We start from the raw sequence: 23,429 nt of genomic DNA on the forward strand, positions 1-23,429 counted from the left end.
AAAGTAACTCCCTAAGCATTTTTTAAAGTAATTAACAACAACATGGACTTTTAAGCAATGTTATTTAGGACAAGTTATAGGATTTACAATTTACCTTCCCCTTAGAAAATTTTTGTCCTCAAAATTTTTGTTGTGCCTTCTACAAGAAGAAATAGGGATATTGTTCATCATTTAATCCTTTGTCTTCCAGGTGGTCTCTTCCACTTCATGATTCCTCCTTAATACCTTTATTAAAGGAATAGTCTTATTTCGAAGTACCTATTTCTTCCTATCTAGACTCTGTATTGGTTCCTCCTCGTAAGCTATGTTCTCCTTCAACCGAATCGGTTGCCTCTAGAGAATATGTGACGAATCTGGAACGTACTTCTTCAACATAGATACATAGAAGACACCATGTATCTGAGACAACTCCATAGGGAAAGTTAATCTATAAGATGGCCTGATCCGTTCTACGATCTCATAAGGCCCTAAATACCTTGGACTCAACTTTCCTTTCCTTCTGAAACGTAGTACCCCTTTCCACAAAGATAGCTTAAAAAGACCTAATCTCCAATCTTAAACTCTAATTCTCTTCTTCTCTTGCCTGCACAACTTTTCTAACAATCTCGTGTTATTCTTAAATTTTCTCTGATTAGTTTAACATTATCTGATGTAGCTTTGACTAACACTGGTCCTATCAGTTTCCTTTCCCCTATCTCATTCCAACATATTGAAGTTCTTGTCTTCCGTACAATGCCTCATATGATGTCATCCCAATACTGGAATGGTAGTTGTTGTTGTATGCAAACTCCATCAAAGACAAGTATGTATCCCAACTACCTTTAAACTGCAACACACATGCTCTTAACACATCTTCCAGTGTCTGGATGGTCTTTTCTAACTAGCCATTTGTTTGAGGGTGAAAAGTTGTACTGAAGTGAAGTTTAGTTCCAAGAGCTTCTTGCAAACTTAGCCAATACTTTGAAGTAAACCTTGCATCCTTATGAGACACTATAGACATCGGTGCTCCAACTCGGCATCTACTAACTCAAAAAATAGGAACAGACACCACCAAGGGGTCTTCCCCATAGGGTGTTCTGTTTCTGTCAGCTTATAACATTATTGTTTGATTGCATGCTTATAACATTATTGTCTAATTCACCTTCCATGTCGGTTCCTAAGTAGGAGTGTTCTATTTTCGTCAGCTTAAATACCCTAGCCTTAGACAGAACCTTTCTTAGACAAATGTCCCTTATAGAAAATTATGTTATAACTTTAATCTTTTATTTACTCTAGTTTAATCATATTAAAAGGGGATTAAAAGATTAATCATATTTCTAATCTATTAGAAATAAATATTAACATAGGTCTAGTGAAATTAATTTTAAAACATTTAAAATTAATATTACATATGTTTGCATGCAACTCTTGATTATAGATTTTAGTTCTAATTTCATTTAACTTATAACTATTATAAAGTTTAATGAAACAATTAAAACTTAAGCCATGCATCTAATGACATACATAAAAATATAACAATTATATTTCTAAGGTAATGTCATGCTTTATGCATTGTCATTTTCATTATATAACATAACATCTATATTATCAAATAATGAAAATAAATAACACACTCATCACATAATATAACACTTATATTATACATCATACAAATATAACATTTATAATAAAGTATGATGCATGGACAAGTTACTATGCATGCAATCATATAATATAATTCTTATATTAAATATGATGCATGAACATGTTTAACTTAATCATGCAACTATATAATATAACTTTTATATTAAAATGATGTATGATTTTATGTTTATCCTATGGTAGGATTTATACTATATGACATACAATATAACATATAAATAATTAAAACCATACACCATATGTATAATTAAATAAACCAGCAATATTGAACCGAAATTGGCATCCTAAACATTAATTAAATTAACATAACACTTATATTAATTTAATTAATGAAAATACAAGAAGTAATTCATTATTACAAATTAATAATTAAAAAATGAAAAACCTGCAAAGAAACTGCAAAGAAACTGCTATGGAGACTCAAACCCACAATCTGGAGGAATCCTAATGCACGCGATGACCATCCAGAGCATTGCAACGCTGGCTTTTATGTTGTCGCAACATTAGGCCACGCTGCATATGGCGTTGCAACACTTCGTGTAGCATTACAACACTGCGGCAGGAGCATCGCGACAGAATGCTTGCTCTACTTTGCTCGTTCATTCGATTTGCTCCAAAAAAACCACCAATTCGAAGCCAGAACTCCATCACAAACGACACGAACAATTACATACTCAATTATATGAAATTAAACGCCCAAAATACTAGGCAATACAACTTTAAACACCTTTGGGGACTGTTTAGGGCACTGAGATGATATAGGATGTGGAGAGTTCTGATGTCTGGAGAGTTCTGATGTCTAGGAAGTTCTGATGGTTGTGTTTGGGTATGTAGAGTTGTTATGTCTGACTTGATATGTCTGTGTTTGGGCGTGCAGAGTTGTTATGTATGTGTTTGGGTGTGCAAAGTTGTTATGTCACTGCTATTTGGTTTAGTTTTTGTACTCTATAATAATTTGCCTGTATGAACACTTTTTTTTTTCTTTTTTAATCTTATAATCCAATTATTTTAACAATCCTATTTGGAATAAGACATTGATTACATTTTTTTTTATTCTTTCCAATCTCAAGATATGGTACACAGTTCAATTTTATATTATTCATTCCAAACTTCTCATCAAAGAAAGCCAAATGGTTTTACAAAATGTGTTAATTTAGACCGGATATGAAATTAATTAAATTCATTCCACTGATAAAACAAAAAAAATTAGACCGGATATGAAATACATTAAATTCATTCCCCTCAAAAGATTTTTCATAATTTGGTGGTCCTATACATGACCATTTTACAACTTGGTTAGAAATATTTTCATCCATATCCAAGGGCCACATACCACGAACCATTCGTATATGTCACAATTTAAGATTAATCGTAAATAGTCAACGAAATACCAACTTTTTAATACTAAATTGAATAATACGTACCGACTTTTTTCTCAAACATTTTCCCACTTTTTAATATTAAATTGAATAAGGTGTATCAATTGTATTATATTAAGAAGTTTTTCCATTTTTCTACTTTTCTAAAACATTTTTCCACTGTTAATGCTAATATTTTCATTCATTAAATTGTACCTTAAATTGAATAAGGTGCGTCAATTGTGTTGGGATTGGTGTTCTAATTCTTCCGGAGTCTCGTTATTTGTAATTATACACATTGTTTATGAATAAAATAAGCGTTATTTCATTCTGGCATTTACTCATATCCAATAAACAAAACTCCATGGTTATTGTATGTAAACTTAAACATGTATATGAGATATACAAATGGATCATGCCTTAAATGATAACCTATATAGGTCTGTAGTATAAGGATTAAGGTGGGATACCTGATCCTAGTGACACTACGGATACGACCCACTTTATAGGGGTTTGCAAGTGTTGCAAACCACTACAGATGGTAGATCCTGACCATTCATGTGGAGACATGCGAGCGGGGATGTTCTATATATAAAGAGTTTGTATAAGATCGGACCACGAGATGATTCATCTCTGTATGTAACGCATGTGGATGGATGATATGCATTGCTCACTATGATGCGATACTACGTCTAATTATGCGTTAATTATGGATGTTCTTGTAGTATGCCATGCGTTGTCACAAGTTTCCTTACAATAGAACCAAGTGTAATTCCACCGCAAGTTTCTCGGTGTGATCCGAGGTCGAACACGGGGACTGGTTTAGGATATTGCGGTACGTTCATGATACATGCGACTAGGTTTTCAATCTTTAAAAGTGTGTTTGTACAAGTATATAAATTGCAATAAATAAAGAAAACAGTAAAGATGCGATAAAAACATAAAAAGACAGTAAACCTAAGCTAGATGATACAAGACACAAACTACATGTACAAGATGCTGGGAGTAAGGCTGGCTGTGAAAGTTATGTAAGGACATGGGATGCGGTGATAAGTCTTATGAACAGAATAGAAAGAGAAAGACAAATAATATAAACAGCGCAAGTTCTTACATGGATTGAAGGTACAAATATTGTTCTGCTCTTCCCTTGGCGTACACCTCTCAGTGATCGGCCGCGCTCCCACATGTTTGTGGTGAAACAGAGACTAACTTAATGAACACAAGGTTGCTTCCATGTCTAGAATTATTACTAACTTTAGTTAACGCATTCTCCTGACCTTCTTTCGATAGATCAGAATGATACCTTTACTTCTGCTCTCACAGGTGAAGATGTCGTCTAGCATGCTTTAGCTAAACGTATTTTATATCTTTAATACAGATTAAGTTCTTAGTGATTCATATTGCTCATCAAAGGATTACGAAGATATCATGGAGAAAGTGGTTGGTGGGTGAACGGAAATAGACAGAAAATGGTAAATGGAATTTATCGAAACATTTAATATTTCTACTAAGTGTTTGATACATGGTGTGTAAATGAAGAGATAAAGAAAACATAGATTACACAATGAAGGATAGAGATAGAATAGATCTAAATAGTGCCAATGTCTTGACACAGATTCGATGGAGATATGCTTGCCGGATAGGATGGATTTGATGGTAGGAAGAGCTTCCCTCTCAGGCTTGCTCTACCGGTAGCAGGGATCTTTGCACAGTGCTTCCGTTCGGGTGTTTGATAGGTTGGATCTGAGATTCATCTCTCGGCCTTATCTCGTCTTCTTCCCGGATTTCTTCTCTTAAGCACTCAACTCAACCTTCTTTCTACAATCTAGCAACACTTAGCCCCATATCAAGTAGCATATTTTTCTCTGAAATCAATGGGGTATTTATAGGTGCAGATCTTTGACTCTGGCCTTGTGGTCCCCACTTGTGATTATGGTAGTTCCGAAGATGGAGAGATATTATCCCTTCTGTTATGCAATCAGGCCGTCAATTCTACACAACCGTTAGTAGTACACGTGTTTAAATCTTCTGCTCTTGCGTTGCTCAGCTGCATCTTTCGATCATAGGTTCGCATGCGGCGTTTGTTTTTATTACCGCATGCGGTTGAAACACAACTCTCGAATCGACTGTCGCATTGTGCTGCCATTGCGATATTCGTCTCTTTATTGTTGATTGAGGGGCGCAATGTGACTGAAATGCGTTGATTAGTCTCTCTGAGCCTTGAGCACGAGCGGTGACTTGGTCTCCTGCAAAACAGAGTAAAGTTCGGCTTGTCTTCCATCTTTTTGATGTTAGTGGGTGCAATTGCAAACATTTATAATTATTGCAATACTAGGCTAATTTTCATACAATTGGCACATAATTACTAACTTTTGGCTGCAATATTTAGATAAGGTGGCATAAATAACTTGTATTTTTACAAGTTATCAGAGACATGCGAGTGGGGGTGTCCTATATAAAGAGTTTGTATAAGACCAGACCACGAGATGATTCATCTTTGTATATAACGCTATTGAAACTAGAGACGTACATCTCACCTAAACGGCCATAGGTGACATGACCTCAATCCTAAGTATTTTGAGAACTTCTGCCTTTGAAGGTGGTCCTTTGATTAGTATGAGGGAGAGTGGCCAAATTGTCAACTCAACATGCCTACCTTTTTGGGGACTTGTCTGATTTGGGAGCTGGGAACTCAGTTACATAAGATGGAATTCAGTCCTTCCCCGAAGCAGGGGTGAGTAGATGGATTGCTCCCTTAAGGGCTGATTTTGGGGCTTGAACACAGTGGCCACATCTTCTCTTTAGAAGAGAGGACTCAGTCATAGTAGAACCATGACTTATGTTTATTAGAGAAATCAGTGGTACTTAAGAAGTTAGATATAACTATAGGGACATAACGGTTATTGACCGAGTTGTATTTACGAGCGATCTGTAAAGGGTTATCACACTATTGATTGGTTAAGATGGACACATAATATATATGTGGTAAGAAGAGTTCAGTTGTCAGTCTTTAGTTGAGTGCCTAACAGTTAAGGGATGGTGGATCTCATGACTAAAGAGTTTAGTTAGTTATTCACGTATTGTTGGTGCTTCGAGCTACAAGTCCATAAGGTCCCCTTGGTAGCTCAATGGGTTCAAGTTGAGAATTAGTTCTTGGTGTTGATTTGAAATGTTTAAATTGACAAGAGGTAGTTCGATTATATATGATATGATCGGTGTGGTGCATAAGATATATCAAGTGGAGGGTTAATGTAACTGAGATCTACATTAAGTGCCATGAAATAAAAAAAGAACTATGGTTTGTATGTTTCATGAGATGAAATATTAAAACTATAGGTTATAAATATAGCATGGTAAGTTGGTTATCATTTATATTAATAATAATATTAATTATTGGATAATTATCTCTTTTTCTCTAATAACCAATTGAGTGGGAGGTTAATGATGGTTTCACGGTAACCATGAGATAAAAAGGAAAAATGTTTTCCTAATTTTAGTAATGTTGTTTTGAGATTTCCAATATCGGAAAGTTCTCACGAAAGGTTGTCAAGTAAATTCGATTTATTAAACGACGGCTTGGAGAGACTAGACGATCATGGAGAGTTTTATACGATAGAATCTCAACTGGCCGATGAGCTAAACGATCGCATAGCTTTAGCTAGACAATTGCATAGCTTTTGTTAAACAATTAGGAATCGTCCTATACGATAGGCTTTGACATCTCCCACTTGCTCAATCGTTTACACGATTGTTCTTCCTCCAGCCTCATCCTCTAACCAAGTCTACACAAAGTCCACACTCTGAATTCTCACACTGAGAATACCAAGGTAACCTTTTTAATGGTGTCATACTCAATTCAACACAGTCGAGGTTCTGTGGAGGTCGTCTGTTGTGTTCGGAGTGTTCGTGACCTTGGTGATCGCTTTGTTCGAGTTCACTATGATCATGCAGTGTAGCGGTCATGTTGTATAAGCATTTGAGTGTTGCAATGTTGTTGATTGTTCGAGCGTTTGTGATCAAGGGTCTTGAAGATGAGTCTTCAAAGGTTTATTAGTTATATCCCTTGATTTGTAGAAAAGCATGTTGTAATTTCGATTTATGCATAACCGTATTGTTTCTTGTGACTATAATTGTGTATGTTCATATATGATTGAAATTTGGAAAGATCCTTCTGTTGCTCATGGAAATCCTCATGTACGATTTCCTTCAATTGGTATCAGAGCCAGGTTGTTCTGATATTCCAAATTTCACTTTTGTTTTGAACTTCTTTTACAGTCGTGGTCGGTTTTCTGCATTTGTGTTTAATTGTTAAATGCATTTGTGGATGGCGTTGATGGATGTTTTCAAGTTTAATTGCCTCTGTTTAAAGCTTTCTTTAAATTACAAAGTGTTAATCTGTAAGGGCTTGTGTTTTGGGCATAATTAACATGCAATCGAGTCTGTAATTCAAAGAGTTTGAGTTAGTCGAGTCGTTCGTGATGAAGTTTTGAAGCACGGGGATGCGGTTCTCAGCGAAGAAAAAGACCAAGAGTTGGTTGTGTCGTGTAGGCTCAAGTAAACAATCGTTGGGATTTGACTAAATGGTCATGTAGATTTTTCTATACGATCGTGTAGTAATTACTAAACGATCATTTAGCTAATGCTAAATAATGGGGTGAATCATTTACTCTATCGCGTAGCGTTGGTTGCCCGATCGCAGAGACGCTGGAGGCAGACGATCGTAGTGGGAGCATATGATGCTCATTGTTTAGAAGAAGGCGTGCGCTAAACAATCATGTAGTTAGCATGCCTCATCGCATAGTTACTACCTACACAATCACGCGATATATAATACGAAGGCGCTCGCTCAGCGATCGTTTAGAAGATCGTGCTTCATTACATAGTAGTCGTTTGGATGATTGTATAAGGCTTGCGTTGTGTGCGGCGCGCTAGACAATCGCATAAAAAAAGGTACACGATCGTTGCTAAACGATCATTTAGCTCTGGGAGCGTTGGTAAACATAGAGCAAAGCGTTTGTTCTTTTGTGTAGACGATCGCGGGGTGTTTGGTATACGATCAGTGGAGACGCGTTGCTTTGCCCGGACGGTTCAAGACTCAGTTCGCCTATTTGAACCAGAGACTCCTTATTTTGTAATAGTTAGCTTTTGTTTTTAAGGATTTGAGGTAATTTTACCCGGTTCATCAACATTTGTTTATTATACATGTGATGTATGATTTTTATATGGCAAAGTGTTTGACATATAGTTTGAAACCCACCTTAGGTTGTGCAATTGTTCATGCATCATGTATTATAAGTGTTATAATATTGCATAAAGAAATTACTTGAAAGCATGTGCATGCATCATGAAATATAAGAGTTATATTTGTGCATGCAGTGAGCATTATCATGCATCATCTTTATATCATAAGTGTTATAGTATAAAGGTTTATGGAAGCATGTTGTGCTTGTTTCGTTGTTGTTTGTATAAGTGTTATATAAAAAGGTAGCAATTAATGAACAATGCATTGAACATGAGACTTAGGCTGTTTATGAGCGTTATGAATGCCTCGTATGTGTTAGCTTTGTGTTATGGTTTTGGTAATTTCCGTTATGAGCGTTATAAAGAAAATTAGAACTAAAATCGATAAGAAAGAGTTACATGTGGACTTAGGGTGAACTCATGTTTTAAAAGGGTTTTAAAATTGAATTGAGATAGACCTAAGTTCAAATGGTTCTAATGAGATTAGTAACCTAGATTAATCTTTTAAAATCGGTTTAATAGGATTAAATTGATTGGCATAAAAGATTAAATTTATTTTAAATCTATCTATAAGAGACCTTTTATTTAAGGCAGGTTTTGTCTAGGCTAGGGTTCTTAAGCTGATAGAAACAGAACACCCCTACCTGAAAAGGTGAATTAGATAGATTTTCTACAAGCATGCGACAGTTGGTCAGAGACCCTGTTAAAGAGTTTAATGGATGATGATCAAAAGTTGTTTCAACTATCCAAGGTAAAAGTTACTCTTGGTCAAACCTAAAAAGTCACTTAGTTAAAATTCTTAGCCGTGTTTTTCTAAGTAAACTAAACCTTGGGTTATAAAATACTCAGTGAGAGGAAGAGATGTATCTGATATGTCAATGACTCCACTCCCGTTTCTCCCGTATGTTCACACCGTGAAATTCATGCTTGGCCTCGTGGTGCACTGGGAGCATTCCCCTTCGGATGATGTTTGCATGAGTCAATATCAAAGTGGACGGAGAGAGTGTTTATAGTAAGTGGGTGAAGGGTGTGTGTCAACACGTCCTACGGTCTCTATCATTGGTTCATAATCATTATGTACTCCCTTGTGGCGCCCTGGGAGCTAAGTAAAAGGGTTGGAAGTTAAGCAAAAGGGTCTCTCTCTTAACTAAGAATTTGTTTAAATATGTTTTCATATATGATATGTTTAAAAGGTTTTATGTAAAGTCTAGGTTTACGGTTGGGAATTGAACAAAAAGGGTTCTTTCTCAACTGAGGATCATATCGGCTATGTTTTAAAAAATTGTTATATTTTAAAGTTATACATGCATGTTTGCTTGGCCAGTATTCAGTTATTAGTTCCTAATTTAAGAATGAGATTTATGTTTGATTTAAGTCACTCACTAGGCTAGTAGTTCACCTGTTTTTAAATGTTTTCCTTTCCAAGTAACGGTCTTCTCCCCAGAGGTTAACTACGCTGCTGCTCTACCACTTAAAGTTTAGTTGAAGGAAACTTAGGTGGTTACTGTTGGAAGGTACCAATGTGCAGTGGAAGAAAACCACATAAGCACTCTAATTCATTAATTTTGGCAGAAAAGAAAACATGCTTCAACAGAAAAAAATGGGTTTCATGACATACCTTTGAAAAACTTCCTCTAAGCTTCAATTCAGCTACAAATCTCCACAGGATCTTATTGTAGATCACCCCAAGATCTTCCCTACTATCCTCTTGGAGCTCAAGATTGAGTAGTGGGACTCAAAATAAGCTGGAATTAAGGGAATTCTGGAAAAGCTCACAGCAGCAACCATGTAGAAGAACACCCTTCTTCTCTCAACTTTTTCTCATAAGTTTTGTTCGGTTGCTCTCCTCCAAAACACTCCAAAATATTCTATATATTGCAGACATTCATGCAAAGAAGCTTGTTGCATGAGATGCACCTCATGCTTGGAGTTAATGAAGAGTTAAAGTGGGTTGTTGGTAAGCTAGTTCATGAAGTAAATAGAAAATCAATTTTCCAACTTTGTGTTTTTCTTTTCTTTTTCAATTTTATCAAAATTTATTTTAAAAATCAATTTTATTTAATAAAATTGAAAATATTATTAATTTTACAAAATTAATTTCATAAATTAATTTTCTTTAATAAAATTAATAAATAATTATTTAAACAATTTAATAATTCTAATTAATTTAATATCAAAATATAAATTAATTTTTAACACAATTCTGTCTTCAAATATTTAAATCATATTTAATATTATTTCTCCAAATTCATTTAATTCTAATTTGAACACTTCAAATTAACTTATCACACTATTCGAGCTTATCCATTTACGAGTTGGTGGGGGAACTCTCAGGACCTAACATGATCATAGGCTCCAATGATCCGAGATTAATCGGTTAAACTCATTAGAACAATCTAACCCTCATTCATTAACTAATGGGTGATTCCACTAAAACCCATAGTTGAACTCCCCTCACTGTAGCTATATTATGTCCACTCGATATAACCATGATTAGTAAGTTAACCCTTCACAGGTTGCTCGTAATAACGGCTGGGTCGAATCTCTGTTTTACCCCCAAAATTATCTCTTGTTCCTGAAGTTCCATTGATCCCCTAATGAATAATTGATTTGTGATCCAATCAACAAATCGAATCTCTCTCAGGCCAATGAGAGGGTGAGGCCTCTTGTTTAAGACCCAGAATCAGCACTTGAAGGGAACAACCTCTCTACTAACCCTAATCGGATAGGAGTGAAATCCCTCTTGCACTCTATGTTCCCAGCTATTCATCCGGTTTTATCCCTAAAATGGTAAGCTTATTGAGCATATGCAATTGGTCTACTCTCACCATTTGCAGATCAAAGGATAATCTTAAACAAACAGGAGTTCATTGTTAGCTCAGGATTAAGGTTAAGTTACCTAGGTCATCGCTTTGAAATAGTCAGTCTTAAACAGTAAACAGCGTTATAAAGTAAGAGTCACAGGTTTCGTGGTCTGATCTTGTACAAAACTCATTTGCACAGGACACCTCCACTCCTCATGTTTCAACATACACGAATTAGGATCACTTCGTATGTAACACTTTATAACTCTTTGTAACAACTACAGAGTAGGCCGCATCCAATAGTGTTACCAAAATAAGATACCCAACCTTATTCATATACTATATATCATTTTGACTATTTACTCGAACCTGATCCACTTGATGTCTCCACGTAAAGTTCAAGTACTCATATAATAGTCAAGGGACTTAGGTTTATTGAATTTCTAAAAAAAAAAAATATTCAACAACAACTTTATCGAATTCTCAGAATAAGTTCTAATGTTTACAAACCACGAGTTTTAGGACATAAAACCCAACAATTACTCTGTAAACAGTTGTACACATGTGTTGCATACTAGGGACTAGTTTTGAGTGTATGGGACCCACTAAATCTTGTTGTTGTATATACATATTATAAGTCGCTATGTATGGTACCTTAAGGTTGTCTTAATGTTAGAAGTTTCGTTAGTTCTTGAATGTTATTTATGATGTTCAAGGTTCCTAAACAGGTCAGCTAGGCAGTAAGTACCACGTAAAGGGTTGGTAACTGCTATCGTCACACTCTCTTTCAGGTTAAGAGGGTAATCTGGGAGAGGGTATGACAATTAAACTTATTCTATTTGTAATAAAGATGTTATTGAGATTTATTCAATAATGTTTATTCAATAAAGTTGTTATTGAATGTGTGAATTGCACCTGTAAAGCCTAAAATCCAATAAACTAACAAACCCTTAGTTGTAGCATGAATACTTGAACTTTATGTCGAGACATAAAAGAGGATCATGTTTGAGTATATAGCCAAAATGGTCTATAGGTATAAGGATAGGGTTGGGTACCTTAGGCCCTTAGATTGGATTGTGGAATCCAAAATGAGAAGGAAATTCAAGAAAATTTGAGAAATTTGTGAGGTTTTGGTGACAAAAGATGAAGAACCATTTCTTCATCAATTCAACAAAAAGCATGATCAATTTCTCTTGTATTTTCCTTTATTTTATCATATCAATTCATGCAAAATGAAAATCAAGATGAGATGACACCAAATGTCTTCGAATTTGAGTGGAAAATAGGTGTAATATTGAGGGAGAAATGGGAATAATCCACATACTTCCAACTTTTCCATTTTAATTTGATTTTTCCATAAAATTCAAATTTAATTTGAAAAACCCATTTTTCAAATTTAAAATGAAAATTTATTTTATTAAATATTAATTCAATAATTAATGTTTTAAATTAAATAAATTAATTCTAATAGCTAATTTTAAATAAAACTAATTTTAAAAATAATTAAATAATTTTAATTAATTTAATATCAAATATTAAATTAATTAACCAATTCTAAATATGAATCCTTGTTCATGTATATAATAGTTAAATCATATTTAAATATTCTCCAAATCTTCAATTTTGTTTAATTCTATAATTAAACATTTAATTATATTATATATAATTAATAATTCTCGTAATTTGAATTTGAAAGTTTCAAATTCTCTCATCACACTATTCTTAGGTTTAGTCCGTTTATGAGTTAGTAAGGGGACCTAATGGACCTATAGATCATGAGTTCCAAAGATTCGAGATTAATTGGCTAAATCTTTTTAACCGAATTAACCAATATTGGTTAACTACTAGGACAACCCACTAAAGCTCGATAATTACACTTTCCTCACTATGGATATATTTCTATCCATCTGATTTAACATGATCAGTAAGTCGATCCTTCACAGGTTGTTCGTATTTACAATTGGGTCAAAATTATCGTTTTACCCCTGTAATACATCTTGTTCCTAAACCTACACTTGCCATACGTGCACATATAGCTAACCTGGATCCTGATGTCAAGGATCATAACTAGAACTAAGCTCAGATACCTTCTCCTAGTACTTCAGTATTGAGCTATTCATACATTATAAGAAAATTATTTCATAGAAAGGCTTACTGAAAACATGGTGTCATAGAACATAAATACTGACGCATGCTTCATATAACTAAGTACATTACAACTTTAAACATATTTTAGAAACTCTCTCTTTTAAAAACTAGCATGCATTAACATCTTTTCTAGACTTTGTTTGTTTGGAAAATTTGCTTTAGAATAAGCTATCATGAGAATAAAATTTTAACTAAAACATTTATAGTCACTCACAGCTTTGGCACTCCTTCTAGGGTTGATAACATTCTGCTATTGGTGTCAATCCTATGGACATAACAACATATTTTAGCTACTAGCAATGGTCTCCCTTTTGAGACTATCTACATAATTCAGCTCATGGTTCCTTTGATTATTTGGTCTTACCTTCCAACGCATACCTCACCATGCGTTGAATACTTAGAAATTTTCTTATAAGTTAAGCTTAGCTAGGCGACAGCACACCTCACCATCTGCCACCATCAAGTGTCCATCGCATGTCCTAGGCGTTCCACAAGTTGCACACCAACACCCAGCCTTGTCCCTGGGCGTCCAAGCCTCTTATATTTCTTATTTAGCCCTACGCTTAACCTCACATAGGTTGCCGTTCATCTCGGCCCGTGCACACATGCTGACCATCGAGCTACCTGCTTATTCATCCCAAGCAGCTGCCTGCTTGTTCAAAATTTTCAGATTCAACTTATAATTTAAATAACTTATTTTCTAGATCTTTTCTCAAGAAACCCCTTTCTACAAACGTGTTAACAAGCTTACCTTAAAATTTGAGCTCAAGATTCTTCGTGGTTTGGCTAGAAACTTTAAATCTTCAACACTAGCCCAGATTTATCTAAGAGCTCAACCTTCCTGCAAATTCTTCAATCTCCAGCTCGATTCCTTTGGGATTTCCTTCCGAAAGCCCTACCTCAACAATTAGACTTACTCAGCTTTTAGATGGCTTTAGAATCACTTCAGTTGCACGAGTAGATTGCTCAAACCATCCTTCTAAATTCAGCTCCTCTATTTATACTAAAATCTGCATGCTAAACTTTCATTACTAGGCTGCCACCTCAACCCCTACTTGGAATTATGAAACCTAATCATGACAGCTGGCCACTTAAACGATGGTTTAAGCTGATCATCTTCCCTTGGAAATTAACGCAATCCCTTGTCTTCAGCAATCTTCAACACATGCTATCCAATTGTCGCATGCCTTAAGATCAACGTTTGCACCATCGCCCACTCCTTTGGCCGCATGTCCTTGTCCCTCACCTTGCCCCAAGACCAATGCCTCAACATGCCTATTACCAAAGGCATTGCTTTACCATCGTATCTACTTATTTTCCTAAACTCGCAAGGCTTGATCAACGCATGTTCCTCACCATCGCATGGCAAGATTTTGGTCATTGCCCATCAACTAGATAGTGCCCATGCCAATGCCTCAAGCCATACCTTGCCGCATCGCTCGCTTTGTCATCGCATAGCATATCCTTGGCCGTAAGCTTCATTAACCTCTACAAGCCTTTGGCTGGCGCACAACCTTTATCAATGCATGATGTCCTCATGCGTCCAACTTAATCACCTTGCCTTGCACAACTCCATCGCCTAGCATCACCACACGACCACACTTAACCACCAAATAAGCTTGCCTAACCTCTAAAGACAAGACCAACGCCCATGGCTTCCTTATCAACGCCCATGACGAGGTCCATCGCCTAAGATATCCCTCATTAATGCCCATGCCCTCCACACATTTTTCCAACATTTAGCCATTGTTTTACTTATTTTGCCTACCACCAAGCTACCCGAGTACTGGTCTTCCAACATTAGAGTTTCTTCCTTCACTCTTCTTATCCTTTTAATTTTTCCCTACAACTTTACCTTAACATAACCTTAATCTTAATTATAACATAACCTTAATCTTAATTAGCATACTCATTACTTACTCAAGTAGGAAAAATGGAGTTCAGGGTTTACATTAATGTTTATAAAACTGCGAGTTTTATGACATACAACCCAACATATAAATATGGAATCTCTCTCCAAACAGGTAATGTCTCTAAATCTTTAGTGCTATAACAATTGCTGCTAGTTCTAGGTCATATGTTGAGTAATTAAACTCATGCTTATTTAGTTGTCTAAAAGTATAAGCAATTACCTTCCTTTTCTGCATTAGAACACAACCCAGACCATGTCTTAAAGCATCACAGTATATCTCAAGTTCCTTTCCTGGGACTGGAAGAGTTAGAACAGATGTTGATACTAATCTCTTCTTCAATTCTTGGAAACTCCTCTCACACTGCTCCGACCATTCAAACTTAGCATTTTTCTTAGTCAAACTTGTAAGAGGAAGCGCCATATTTAAGAAACCCTCTACATACCACTTATAGTAACCTGTTGAACGAGGAAATTTCGAACCTCGGTTATTGAAGTGGGTCATTCCCACTTAACCACCACTTCTATCTTCTGAGGATCCACATTAACTTTGGCAGCTAACACTACATGACCTAGGAATACTACATGATTAAGCCAAAATTCACATTTACTGAATTTGGCATACAACTTTTTGTCACGTATTAATTGTAGCACTACCCTAAAATACTCTGCATGTCTCTCCCAGTTTTATAAATAAACTAGAATATCATATATGAATACTATCATAAACTGGTCCAGATACGGATGAAATACCCTGTTCATCAGGTTCATAAACACTGTTAGTGCATTCGTTAAGCCATATGTCATAACTAGGAATTCATAATGCTTGTACTTAGTCCTAAAAGTTGTCTTGGGAAAATATGATTTCCTGATTTTCAACTAATGATACCCTGACCTCAAATCAATTTTAGAGAACATTGTTGCGTCCTTCAACTAATAAAATAGGCCACGTATACGAGGTAAGGGATACTTATTACGTATCATTACCTTATTCAGTTTCCTGTAATCAATGTGCAGCTTAAGTGTTTCATCTTTCTTTTTCACAAACACTACTGATGCTCCTTAATGAGATACACTGACCTAATATATCCCTTATCTACCAGTTCTTATAACTAAATCTTTAATTCCTTTAACTCATCAGACATCATTCTACAATGAGCTTAAGAAATAGGCGTCGTCCCTGGAATCAGCTCAATGGTGAACTCCACCTCCCTATCAGGTGGTAACCCTAATAGCTCTTTTGGAAAAAAATTTATAAACTTCTGCACCACAAGAATGTCTTCAAGTTTCAGCTTCCTTACCTGTAAATCAATTACATATGCCAAGTATGTTGTACATCCCTTGCTTAACAGCTTCCCTCCTTTAACGACTAAAATCAAGCATGTAGGAAGAATTTTCCTATTACCTTTAAAGATCACCTCAGCTTCACTTGGTCTCCTAAACACTACTTCTTTCTTATAACAGTCTAGGGATGCATGATATCTAGATAAGAAATCCATTCCAAATATGACATCAAACTCTAACAGTTATAAGGGAATTAAATCAGCCATCATGCTTAACCCTTCGATCATAACCACGTGGTTTCTATAGATTTTACTAACTACCAGGACATCACCAATAAGAGTAGAAATAACATCAGATAGGTTCTAGCACCCCATCAATAGTTAAAGCAAACATGCTAAAAATGGACGAATAAATGGCTCCTGGATCTATCAATACATGAGTAGGCTGATTACAAATAAGTAATTTACCAGTAAAAACTTTTGGTTGATCCTCAGTCTCTTGTTGTGTCATGGCATACACCTTCTCTGCTGACAAGGTCGTCCCATAACATCGCTCTACTTGGCACCACTAGTGCCTTCACCTCCAGTTATGGGCTGGTTCATTGTCTGAGAGATTGTCTTCTACTCTACCTAACCCTCATGTACTAGTTGTGGGCACTCCCTCTTGAAGTCACCTGCTTGTCCACATTAATAGCATACATGTACTCCATTGTAACATTGCCCCCAGTAGTTCTTACCACAATTAACACATAGGGGTTTTCTTGCTAAACTAGCTACAGATTCATCTGCCTACCCTGAACGAGAACCTCCAATCGAGACTGTTGACTGGCTATATCTTCTCTGTCCCTACCTCTGATGACTTCCAGCTATACTGCCTTTGGAAGTTGCCTGCCCACTGAAACAGGGCTTAAAACTTCTTTTACCTGAAACGCATGGAGTAAACCTCCTTCGATCCCCTCTACCTGATTGATCACGTAATCCACTTGTGACTATTTATTTTTTCTGATTTTCTTCTGGTAGACTTTCTTCCACTCTCATTGTTGTCTCTACTAATTGAGAGAAGTCTGTCTAGTTAGCAATAACGGTCACAAGAGTACGAATCTTCTTCCGTAGTATATCTTCTAAATGATAATAGTGAGAGCATACCTGGATGGCACAATATCGTCTGTTCGTACTCTGCAACTATCATTGATCCCTGAACTAACCTCAGGAACTCATTCCTCTTAGCATCACGGAAAGAGCTGGGATAGTATTTATCTTGCAAGACTTTTATGTAATCTTCCCATTTCATCGTACCTATGTCATCTCTTCTGGATTCTAGGACTCTTCACTAGTTCTCTGCCCTTTTCTGGAGCAGAAAGGTAGTTAATTCGACCTTATGGTTATCAGGGCACCACATAACTCGAAAGCACTTCTCAATAAAAGTTAACCATACCTTGGCATCTGTCAGGTCTGTCGTACCTTCAAACGTGGTGGCACCTACTGTCTTCATTCTTTCAATACTATACTTCTTTTATGGGTTTTTCTATACAAAACTGGGACTGGCTACTAGCCTCTGAGTGATTCTACAAAAAAAATTCTATCTTCCATATTAGGGTCAACTCTAACATGAGGGTTACTAGATTTCTCTTCTAACATTACATCCTGTGCTACTGGTTCTCTGGTAGGGTCTTGATTCCCATCTTTCGTTTGCTTACTCAGTCTGCCACTTCTGTGGGGCATAGTTCCTATAATATATCACAACTTTAGGTATATTATATAATTTACATGCTTCTAACTATATGCATGATCCTAAATTTCCCCAAAACCTTTGCTCTAATACCAATTTGTCACATCCCCTCTCAGGCTACCCTTTTAACCTGGAAAGAGATGTAAAGACAGCAGATGTCAACCCTCTTATTGTTGGGTTTTATACTCTAAAACTCATAGATAGTGAATTTAACTAAATGATCGTCGTTAATAAATATTTATTAATGTTTTTCTCAATAAGTATTATTGATTTTTTATTTAATTTTTTCTTATTAATTCTAAAATCCAATAAACTAACATCCTATGTTGTCTTATGAGTCTTGAACTGTATGTAGAGACATATCAAGATCAATGTTCAAGATACAACCTAAAGGCTCTACAGTATAGAGGAAAGGTTAGATACCTTATTCTGGTAACATTATGGATATGACCCACTTTGTATTTGATACAAACCCAATGATCCAATACATTCGTGTAGGAGACACGCGAGTGGGGGTTGTTGGGATTGGTGTCCTAATTCTCCCGGAGTCTTGTTGTTTTATAAAGATACACATTTTTTAATGAATAAAATAAGTATTATTTAATTTTGGCATTTACTTATATTCAATAAACAAAGCTCCTTGGTTATCTTATGTGAACTTAAGCATGTATATGTGATATACAAGTGGATCATGCCTTAAGTGATAACCTAAATAGATCTGTAGTATAAGGATTAAGGTGGGATACCTAATCCTGGTGATACTACGGATACGACCCGCTTTGTAGAGGTTTGCAAGTGTTGTAAACTACTACAGATAGTTGATCCTGACCATTCATATGGAGACATGCAAGCGGGGGTGTCCTATACAAAGAGTTTGTATAAGACCTGAACCACGAGATGACTAGACTCTGTATATAACGCCGTTGATACTAGAGTTTTGCATCTCACCTAAACGACCATAGGTGACACGACCTCAATCCCTGTCTCTTATACACATCTAGATGTGTATAAGAGACAGAGACCGTGCTAAATGATGAGCTAAAAGATCGCATAGCTTTTGCTAGATGATCGCTTTGAGTTTTCTCTCTCGTAAAAAAAAAAAAAAAAAAAAAAACTCATGGGGTCATCAAGTAAATACGGATTTACTAAATGATGGCTGGGCGAGCTAAACGATCGTGCAGAGTAGAGCTAAACGATCGTGCAGTATTTACTAAACGATCGCATAGTTTTGCTAGACGATCGTTTGCCCTAAGTAAACGATCGTGTAGAGTCTGTAGATAACAGACCGAGCTAAACGATGAGCTAAACGATTGCATAGCTTTTGGTAGATGATCATTTAGCTTTATCTAAATGATTGGGCATCGACCTATACGATAGGTCTCCGCCATCTCCCACTTACCCAGTCGTGTATGCGATCGGTATTTCCTCTTTTGTCTGCCTCATACCAAGTCCAAACAGAGCCCACCCTCGGGATTCTCACACCTAGAATACCAAGGTAGCCTTGTTGGTGGTGTCAGACTCAACTCGACACCGTCGAGGTTTTCTGGAGGCCGTTCATGGTGCTGTGGAGGCCGTTCGTGTTGCTGAGGTGTAACATCCCAGTTTTTATTTATTTATTTATTTCAAATTCTATATTTTCGTAAAATTTGAGGACATTTTGTTAATTTTGAAATTTGATTTTTGTTTAAAGGAAAATTTGGATTTCATATCGCATTGATTTGATATTTAAGTTAATGTCGAAAATTTAATTAAAATCAGGAAAATTAATTTTGATATATAAAAGGAAGGAAAGTAATAAAATAAAGTGGAATAAGGAAAAGAGTAAAATAAAATTTATTTTATTTCCTTTTAAGTTATTATTATTATTTTAAAATCAATTTTTTCCCTTCTTCTTCCTCACGTTTTCCCGAGCCGCCAGACCCCTCCTGAAGTTTTTTTTTTCTTTTCTCCTTTCGCCGACCGTCGCCGCTTGGTTTGTGAAGCCACCAGCCGTCCGGACCTCCAGCCAGACGTCGACGTTCCCTTGTCCTAATCCCTCGTGAAACCCGTCGGTCGCTCCCTGTCCGAAGCCGTCGCTCGTCGAGCCCTAGCGCCGCTCGCTGTCCAGCATCTCCGGTCGTCGCAGCCGTCGGTCACTTCTGCTCACCATTTCGGAAGTCGCACAGGCCTTCATGCGCAAACAAGCCCAGCCGAGCGACGCCACCGCTTCCAGCTTCAACCCCCAGCCGCTGCCTTCACGCCTAGCCGCCGCGCCGTTTCTTCTAGACGCCGCCATCGTCACCGCCCAGCCCCGTTCGTCGCCGAATCTGTCGTGCATCACCGGAATTTTGTTTTGAACTCAAGGATTGGAGATTTTGAGACAGTTGCCATGGAATTCGAGACCAATTTCGGTGAAAATTGTTGAAGTTTTGGTAAGTTTTTGGTGAATAGTTGGTTCGTCCTCTTTTGAATTAGGAGATTTGTGGGAAATTAAGTTGTTAAAAATGAGTTTTTGTTTTATGTACAGTTTGGCCAACAGAATTGAGTTTTGGAGTTAATTTAGGGCCAAGCCACAATTTTGGTCTTGTTTCAAGGTCTTGCTTGGTAAAGGGAAGATAAGCTTACTTGGGTTATTTGGATTTAATTTTGAGGTAAGTAAGTAATCTTACTACTGGAACCGCTTTTGTGCCGATAAATTTATGATTTATATTGAGGATTGTAAGACTAGTTACAAGGATAATTTTGACTGTTTTGAGATTTAATGGACTGTTTAGAAAAGATATATGAGCATGTTAATGTATGAGTATGATTTAGAATTTTATGAGATATATTAAAAGGACGACTGTGGATGACCTTAAATTATGAGTTAAGCGACACTACTACGAGAATGCCTTAAAGTTAGGTGAAAGTTGGAGCATTTTGTTGATGTGCTTATTTATGTGATTTATTATGAAAGTGTGTAAGCTATATGATGTTTTAGGAAATTTTAAATGTTTGATTGTTTACATGAGTTAGTGCATGAAAGTGATGTACTAGAGTGGATCCATTAATACTAGATTAATTACGTATGTTGAGACTAATTAACATGACCTTGATCAGGAGATTTTAGAGGATTTAGGATTATGTGAATGTTATATGTAATATGAAGTTAGATGTAATCTCTTTTCCTTCCAAGGTTATGTGATGCACGTCCAAGGGCATTAGTATATGAAAGAGATGTACTAGGGTTGGTGTGTATGAAAGTGATACATACCTAGAGGGTACTGGGGTGTACGTAAGAGGTGCACGTTCAGTGGGTTATGTATATACGAAAGAGGTGTATACATAACCATGTGTACGAAAGAGGTACGCATCTCTACATTTATAGAGAGGATTTGGGGTGTACGAAAGAGGTACATACTCAGTGGGTTATGTGTACACGAAAGATGTGTATACATAACCAGTTGTACGAAAGAGGTACATACTCAGTGTGTGTATACGAAAGAGGTGTATACATAACCAGGTGTACGAAAGAGGTACATACTCAGTAGGTTATGTGTATACGAAAGAAGTGTATACATAACCAAGTGTACGAAAGAGGTGTTTACATAACCAGATGTACGAAAGAGGTACATACTCAGTAGGTTATGTGTATACGAAAGAAGTGTATACATAATCAAGTGTACGAAAGAGGTACATACTCAGTGGGTTAGGTGTATATGAAAGAGGTGTATACTTAACTAGGTGTACAAAAGAGGTACACATTCAGTGGGTTATGTGTATACGAAAGAGGTGTATACGTAACCATGTGTACGAAAGAGGTACACATTAAGTGGGTTATGTGTATGCGAAAGAGGTGTATGCATAACCATGCATACATAAGAGATTGTGTTTCCTTCGGGATTCACCAGAGGTTGTGAGTCCTACGGGACCTACTAGAGGTAGTGGGCATACTTAACTATATTAGGATAGAAATAAGTTTTCATGTATGTATGTGTCCCATGAGGACTAGAGCAGTTTATATGTTCCATTAGAGGTAGACATCTAGAGGACATAGATGCCTAGCCTGACCCCAGTAGTGGGGTTACTTACTGGGTATTTTTATACTCATCCTTTCTCGTATTTATGTTTCAGGTAAGAGTAAGGACGCACTGGCGAGTGACAAACAGAATCCATGATCGAGCCACTAGGACCAATTTTATGCTTCCGCTCATGATGTTTAGATTTCTTTCATGTTTTTCCACTTTCAGTCTTCATGTTTGAAACTTACTAATTAGTATTCGTTTCCAAACTTTTACAGTTTTCTAGACTCATTAAATTTCTAATTATGATTTATGGGTACTCTGTTATTTGACTTTTATTTAGTTTTAATGAAAATATTTTATTTGATTTTATTTATTTAGCATTTATTTCTCTATAAAAATGTATCATTTTAAATTCTATGCATGCATGTATATAGTAACGGCCTAGCTCGAGTCCTAGGGAGTCGAGTCGTTACATGAGGAGTTCGTGACTGAGGCAATAGCTGAGGATGAGCGCAAAGTGTTCGTGTTGTGTTCGTTGTTGTCTTGCGATCGTGTAGATCGAGCTTTCGAGGTTACTGTTGTTCGAGCGGCCGTGTGCATCAAAGCGTGGAGACGCATCTGCAAATGTTCTTAGGTTTTTCCCTTTGTGCATTTGTAGTTTTTCATGCTGTAATTTCTGTATGAATTGTATAACCGCTTGTTTGAAGTCGACTGTAAATGTATTGTTCATTCATGATTGTGATTTGGAATAATCTTGTTCCGCTGCTCATTGAAATCTTGAATCCGATTTCCTTTAGGGGTATCCTGAGCAATGAGTTTGCATAAGACCGGATCACGAAATAGTAACCACTAGATGTAACTTCGTTGAGTAGTTAGGTTTCTATTTCAATAGGATGACCTAGGCAACTTAGACTTATTCTTGAGTATATTATGAACTCCTATTCACGAGGGATTGCCATTTGATTTGTATGAGTGAGAGTGGCTAATTCGCCGACTCAATATGCCTACCATTTTGGGGATAAGACCAAGTCGGTAGCTGAAAACATAATCATACAAGATGGATTTCACTCATTCCCGACTTCAGGGTAAGTAGATGAGTGTTCTCTTAAGTGGTGTCTCCGGGACTTAACAAAGCGCCCTACCCCTCTCACTGGCCCGGGAGGGTATTTGTTTAATGGTTGGACCATAAACAAGTTGTTCATTAAAGGAGCACTGGTACTTAAGTATGTAGAGGTAACTCATGGGGTAAAACAGTAATTTGACCCAGCTGGTATTACGAACACTCGTGAAGGACTAACTTGCTTTTATTGGTCTATATCCATGGACACAAAAA

The 23,429-nt window shown here is 36.5% G+C and overlaps 1 long non-coding RNA gene across 1 annotated transcript; it reads left to right on the forward strand.

Moving 5' to 3' along the window:
• The first annotated feature begins 19,995 nt into the window (after window positions 1–19,995).
• Window positions 19,996–22,508, forward strand: LOC120083536. The gene is made up of 3 exons (XR_005483443.1): window positions 19,996–20,524; window positions 20,620–20,743; window positions 22,206–22,508. It is a non-coding gene; the product is annotated as an uncharacterized LOC120083536 (long non-coding RNA).
• Window positions 22,509–23,429: the final 921 nt, after the last annotated feature.

The sequence above is a fragment of the Benincasa hispida genome, chromosome 8 (assembly GCF_009727055.1).
Source record: "Benincasa hispida cultivar B227 chromosome 8, ASM972705v1, whole genome shotgun sequence".
Classification (NCBI taxonomy): domain Eukaryota; kingdom Viridiplantae; phylum Streptophyta; class Magnoliopsida; order Cucurbitales; family Cucurbitaceae; genus Benincasa; species Benincasa hispida.